Source organism: Sesamum indicum, linkage group LG11 (assembly GCF_000512975.1).
Source record: "Sesamum indicum cultivar Zhongzhi No. 13 linkage group LG11, S_indicum_v1.0, whole genome shotgun sequence".
NCBI classification, from domain to species: domain Eukaryota; kingdom Viridiplantae; phylum Streptophyta; class Magnoliopsida; order Lamiales; family Pedaliaceae; genus Sesamum; species Sesamum indicum.
In genome coordinates, this window is record NC_026155.1 from 3,679,072 (window position 1) to 3,686,814 (window position 7,743).

General features: G+C 27.6%; 1 pseudogene; it reads left to right on the plus strand.

The window, feature by feature from the left end:
* LOC105173305 lies at positions 1,239-7,219 on the plus strand (annotated as a pseudogene).

Below are 7,743 nucleotides of genomic sequence, written 5' to 3' on the forward strand. Positions count from 1 at the left end.
ACGAAATTGTGTAACATAAATTGATTGATGGGTGTCATGAAATTAGTGTCTTGTGATCATATAACAAATATTAGTTGATTGTAGTCGAGGAATGAAATTGGTGGATTTACTATGTGATCATATAACAAATAGCGAGGTGTCACATTGTGGGTCCCCATTTCCCATCTCCCATATGCTTATTAAATTCCCAATTGTACAATAAAGACGTGTCTTGAAAAATATCTCCCATATTTGGAGTCTCCCAATACCCTTTCCAAAGTCGTGTTTTAGGCATTCACCAAGGGAGATTCGAAGGAGATTCCCGGGAATTATCCTTTCCCAAATCCTTATTCCCTTTTCAAAAATTACTATTCTATTAAAGGTCATATCTCACAATTACCCAAACATATTTATATTTCTCTTTTATATAACATTTTAAATTTTTAAATAAAATAATTATTTAATATAATATGAAAGTCAGATAAAAAGAATATTATTTTAAAATCTCATTATCCCCATTTATAAATAAAAAAAAAAGATTACATGCAATATTATTTTTATATTAGTTTAACCTTTTTGAAAAAGTCAGTCATTTAACAAGATCAAGACGTGCGGTTTAAGCTTTTACATGAGTCAGTCATTTGGCATGATTCAGACATGCATAAAACGTTCGCTTGTTTTTGTCCTTGATTAGTTTTCCGTCACACATCCAAGAAAAATTCTTATTCGAATCAGATGCGACAGGGCTGAACTAATTATATAACAAGTGTAATATACTTACCGTGTGATTAGTGTATAATAAAGTGATCAATCAATTAAAAAATATATCACACTTGCTAAGTGATTGATTTGATTTGATCAAATTTAATTTAGATAAAAAATTTCTGCCCTCCAAATATTTTTATATCTACGTCACAATTGAATTTGACACATGCTTCAATAACATTAATTAGTTAAAAGAAATAAAGATATATATATATATATATATGTACTAATTGCTTGCACTTAATTTTTCCTCCAAAGTTTTTGAATAATTAGGGGGGGCGAAAAGGTCAAATTGGTGGGGGGCTGTTAGTCAGAAACACGACTATAGTTAAAGCGAATATGCTGCGAATTTTCTCTTCCTCCAAAGGCGCTTTTTATACCTTTTTCTAACAACCGCTTCATCACGCCAAGCATATGTTGCCCAAATATTCTGATCTTTTCCCATTAAAACCCCACCTACTTCACTTCACATCACACTCTCCCCTACCCCCCACCCCCACCCCCCATTCATTCCCTTCATTCACACACACAACAGCACTCACGTTTCTGTTGCAGTTTTTTCATTTCAATTTGCATTTCTGTGACTGTGATTGTGTGGGTGAGTGTGTGTGCGTGTGTGTTGGTGCTGTGCGATGAAGTTTGGGAAGAGATTGAAACAGCAAATCGAGCAGAGTTTGCCGGAGTGGCGGGACAAGTTTCTGTCGTACAAGGAGCTGAAGAAGCTCGTGAAATTGATTTCCACGGCGGCGACGTTAGGGAGGTCCATGGAGGACGGCGTGGCGGAGGCGGAGTTCATTTACCTTTTGAATCATGAGATAGAGAAATTCAATGCCTTCTTCATGGAGAACGAAGAGGATTTCATTATTCGACATAAGGTCAGTGAACTTTTTCATTGATCATAACTCAATTTGCTTCTAGTAGTTCTTAATTAGTTGTGGGTGAAGACAATTAATTTCGTGGTCTTTTGTTTCCTAAATTAAAGGGGATAAATATCTACGTACTGGACGAAATTTAAGCTCATAATTATATATTTGCTCATGAGACTCCCGTTAACATTAGACTGAAAACCTCATCGATACTAGGTGCGCGTGTTGTGAGTGAAGCAAACATGTGATCAACATGCTTTATTCTTACAATTTGGGAGAAAATTTTGTAGATAATAAGTTGTTTGTTTTTCATAGGTGCATGCGACTTTAAGTCGGAATGATACGTAATGAGATTTTATTTGCACTCTGTTCATGCACTCTGTTCATATACGAAAAACATTATTAGTTTGTTAGAACATATACTTTATATATGATGATAAGCCTTTTTGTGTTGAATAGCTGCATGTGACTAACATTACGTTAGTCTGTTTCTTACATTCTTTTTAATCTAAAAAAGGATCATAGTTTAGTAGAAATATGTCCGGTAAAAAAGTTAATGAGTTTTCTGTTGTATAGATACATGTGATGTGACTTTAAGTCAAATAGACATGTAGGTAAGAGATTAATTTATCATTGTACTATATGTGTGTGATTATAAGTCAAATAGTAAGTGATTATAGTATTTGTCGCAAAAGAATCATCAATCAACTCATCAGAAGAAAAGGGCATATAAATGATAGGTTTGTTGTTTCTTCAAAGTGAGAGTGATGTATTTTTTTTTTTTTTCAACATAATTGAGTTTTCTATCTGACTGTAAGTCAAATGCGCATGTAAAAAATCAGTTTGTCATCGTGATATAAGGTGCGTGTGATAATAAATCAAATGACATCATATAAATAAGACTAGCGTAGAACTCATGCTATGCACAGTTATATAATTTTTTATTTTTTTAAGATATAATGTAATAGTTTTGAATTTTTTATTTATCTTGATTATTATTGAAAATTATATTTTTCTAAACATACAATATATTCTACAAAACCGAAATTTGTATTTTATAAGGATTACATTTTATAAATTATTGCATTCTATTAAATATATAGATCACTTTTTCTTTTTATACAAATATTCAACTTTATAGAAAAATATAAAAATATATCATTTTTATAAATCACCCTTCATTAGAATCTATACTAAAGTACATAAATCTAAAACGATTTTAATTTTTAAAAAATAAAATAAAATAGAAAGCAAGAATAAAGACTTACTCTTAATAAGTTATAAGAAAGATAACTGAAAGCTAAAAAAGAAAATAAAGAAAGATGGACCATAAAAAATAATTTTAAAATCTCAATATCATTTCAACAATTTGAATAAGAAAAGATACGGAGTACATTATCATGAAATGAGAAAATAAAATGGCTAAATTAAATAAAATCATAAATATAACAACATTATCAGCGGCTATAAGAGAATAAAATGACTTTCATTAAGATTTTATTAAATAAACATTTTGTAAACATACAATAAATTACATATATTCTATACATCTAAAGACAAGAGATTGTAGATTTAGTTTAATTAAATTTAAATAGTCCTAGAAACAAATTATATCTAAATTAAAATCTGGTGATGCGTTCCATCTTGTAAAACATCATCTGAATAATAATAATAATAATAATAATAACTATAAAAAGAAGTTTGATGAAACAGAACAAAATGAAACTATTAAGTAGAGTCATACAGATAAGTATTAGATAAAGTATGTACTTATTAGTATTACATGAATTTGCTCCATTTTGTTGCAAAACAAAAACAAAACAGACAAGAAAACTGAAAAAGAACAAAAAAACTAAAACTATAAAATAAAAGATTAATGGATGAACCTCTAATACATATAAAAAAAATGATGTATAAGAAATACAAAGGTGTAAATATTAAAAAATAAATAAAAATTAAATGATAGTTCCAATAGAATTATAAAAATTAATACTAAATGAAATACGTATCTATTAGCACTAAATGAATTTGCTCTTTTTTGTTGTAAACCGAAAACAAAACAGACAAAAAATCTGAAAAAAAAAAACAAAACTAGTTAAACTATAAAATAAAAATTTAATATATAAAAAAATGGTTTATAAAAAATACAAAGGACAATTATTTAAACAATAATAAAAATTAAATAATAGTTTGAGTAGAGTTATACAAATAAATATTAAATAAAATATATGTTGATCAACACTATATAAATCTAGTCATCATTGTAGACAAATAAAATACAAAAAAAAATTTGAAATAGATATTTTAATAGATGTAATTATAATATATATATATATAAAAGATATTAAAAAAGGAAGTTACTTAAATAAAATAAAATATAAATATCAAATTAAGTAGAATCATGCAAATAAATATTAAATAAAATATGTACCTGTTAGTACTAAATGAATTTGTTCTGTTTTGTTGAAAAACAAAAATAAAACAGAAAAATCTAAAAAAGAACAAAAAAAATAAACTATAAAATAAAATTTTAATGGATGAAACTATAATATATTAAAAAATTAGAGTATAAAAATATTTAAACAGGAAAAAAAATGAATTGGTAATTTGAGTAGAATTATACAAATTAATACTAAACGAAATATGTATCTATTAGTACTAATTTATAAATGAATCTATTCCTTTTTGTTGCAAAACAAAAACAAAATAGATAAAAAAAATCTGAAAAAAGAACAAAAGAAATCAACTATAAAATAAAATTTTAATGGATGAAATCATAGTATATAAAAAAGTAATTTATAAAAAACATAAAGAGGTAAATATTTAAATAAAAATAAAAAATTAAATCGTATTTTGAGTAGAACTAAACAACTAAATTTGTTTATCTTTTTTTAAGAGAATTAAAAATATAAAATCTGAAAGAACAACAAAATTATATAAATAAATTTTAAAAGCAAAATATGTACTTATTAACTCGAAGTAAATGTAAAATAACACTAAACGACAAGTAAACTAGAATTATACAAATAAGTTCTAAAATTTAATCGAAAAACATAAGAAAAGGATAGAGATTGCTAATTCAATAGCTTTCATGCCTCATTAAAAAAAAGATATAAAAACTAAAATCATATAACTTATTAAGAGATGGAACTTATTAATTATATAACTTCAATGATCATTAACAAAATAAATTAAAATAATATCATGAGAAAATATAAGACATCACTTCCACCATAGAAGAGTAATGACGAATAAGTGTAGAGAGTGTTAAGTTTTGAAATCGTTTAATTGAGAATAAAATATTTATTATTGAGCCTATTGAATAAATAAAGAGATACAGAGATATTTAAATACAAATATGATGAAAGTCACTATCATTAGTAGCCGAAAATTTTGATTTGGATACACACAAATAATATATATTTGAAATTTTTTTGATTTGCTTTGAATATTTTAGAGTTTATAAATATAATTTAATTATTAAAATAAACTCATATAAAATAGATATGTATTGAATAATATAAAATAAAACTTAATATTAACATATAAAATTATAAAACATAAATACAAATTCAATTAGAATTTTAGCGTTGGAGATAAAATTGAGATATATATATAAAATAAATATTTAATATATTTTAACATATATGATATTTCTAAAAAATAAGATTTTTTCTTGTCAATTAAAAGATTCAATTATAATCTTGAAGATAAAATTTCATAAATGCAAAATAAATATCTAATCTATTTAAAATAGGTGGTGTTTCTAATCAATATTTTATTGATAATTAAAAATTTTGTTATAATATTGAAGATAAGAATTCGGATAAATACAAAATAAATAATTAAGATATTTAAAATAGATCATGTTTCTAACCATTTTGACAATTAAAAAATTCAATTATAATCCTGGAGATAAGATTTTGGATAAATGCAAAATAAATATTTAATATATTTGAGTAGATGATGTTTCTAACTAAAAAATTCAAAAACGCCAAAAATTAGTATTTGGTCAAAATTGAACTAAATTGGTCAAATTTTGTTCTGCTATATATAGATAGATAGATAAATATGAGCTTGTTAATCGAATTTTTTTGTTGGCCTAGTTGAGATTTCTCTCCTTTCATACTAATTGAAGTTAACATTTTCTTCTTTCATAAAATATCACTTGTTGAAACAAAAAATATAAATTATTACACAAATATTTCCTACTAATTAGTCACAAATTACTACATAGATTAAAATGTTTATGTTGTGACGAACATGGGGTGCAGGAATTGCAACAGAAAATGGAAGAAGTGATAGATAAATGGGGGCCAAATGGGAGTCAGCCATCAGAGATGGAATACAAAGAGGAGATGGCAAAGATTAGAAAAGTCATTGTCAATTTCCATGGTGAAATGGTCCTTCTCATGAATTACAGCAATATTAACTACACAGGTACTTTTATTTTCTTCTCTTCTCTGTTATTCAATTTTTTAAAATTCTTCACATATATCAAGATCATGGTAAAATTAAATTCCACCAACGAAAAATGTGATTTTTGTATAATATAATTATAAAATAATTAATTTTTATTTGAATACATTTGAAAAGGATAGATGTCCCTTTTTTTTTTGGTTTTTTAAGGATGGATGTCTTGTTATTTATACAGTGAACATTTTGAAAAATTACATTATAAAATAACTAACGGGAAATTTATAGAACACTTTTGGGTACAACTCAAAGATGATGCCTTCACCAATATTACATTCAGATGAGACAAAATATCATACTTTTTTTTTTTTTACATCTTTTTACCTACCAATGGGCATATTGGTAAAATGAGTCCCTTTGTCATGAATTTAAAGTAAAAATTAATTTTCTAAAAAGTTATTCTGATCTAATGAATTACTTGCATAAATTAATATACTCTCAATTACGTCCTGTTTGGTCGTACAACTGAACAAACCTTCGTTTCGACTTCACATGGTATAATCGCTTCAGGTCAAATTGTGCCTAAATCATTTTTCCAGTTTATTAGAAAATAATAATAATAATAATGATAAAAGTAGCCACGAAGGTCAGGAACTGACTAAAATACCCTAAGAAATTTCAGGGTTGGCCAAAATCCTCAAGAAGTACGACAAGAGAACAGGCGGAGTTCTGCGGCTGCCATTCATCCAGAAAGTCTTGGAACAGCCATTTTTCACGACGGATCTAATCTCGAAGCTCATCAAGGAGTGCGAAACCACCATCAACTCCATGCTGCCGCCGTCGGAATCCGCCCCTCCCGAATACGCCGAAAGGGATCATCAGGCGGTGCCCGGAGAGGGAATATTCCGGAACACGGTGGCGGCACTTCTGACATGCAGGAGATGAGAAGGGGCAGCTCTACGTACGGCCACTTCTCTCTGCCGCCGCTCAACTTGCCTGATTTTGAAGTCATACAGTCTTTGCAAGTTATTTTCCCTATACAAATCCCATGACCAAAATTATTACATGTGTTGTGAAATCAATACAACCCCAAAAATTTATATCAATCGGATCTCCACTGTAAAAATATTATATTATGCCTTATTAATAGTAGATCTTATTATATACTTTATCTCCTATAAGTGAAAATTTTTTGTATTTTTAATTTATATATAAAAAAAGGATTAATATACTTTTGGTCCCTATATTTTACCACTAGACTGATTTAGCTTCCTATATTTTTGAAATATGATTTTGGTCTTTTATTTTACAAATTATTAAGTATTTTTGTCTAATTGTTAAAATCGAGTTTAAAACTAATGGTGCTAGAAAGCATGGCTGACCGTACAATATGGTGCATATCTGGCATTTTTTACGTGGTCAGGTCGTGAAAAACATGGCCAACAGGTAAACTAAAAAATGATCAAGAGCAAACAAGCATCTCAACATGGTGGACGCCGTCGTCCGTCGGCCTACGTGCTCCTCGACTTTCTTGATAATTGGCAACTTCATTTTAAGTTGGGAATAATATTTCCGCACCCATGGATTCTATATAGTATATATTTCTTTTGGCTAATGAAAAAATTACATCAATTTTGAATTAGAACATGGAGAAATCACAATCTCAAAAGCATCACCACGCCGTCGGGCTCGCGGCAGTGATTTCCCTGCTTATTCT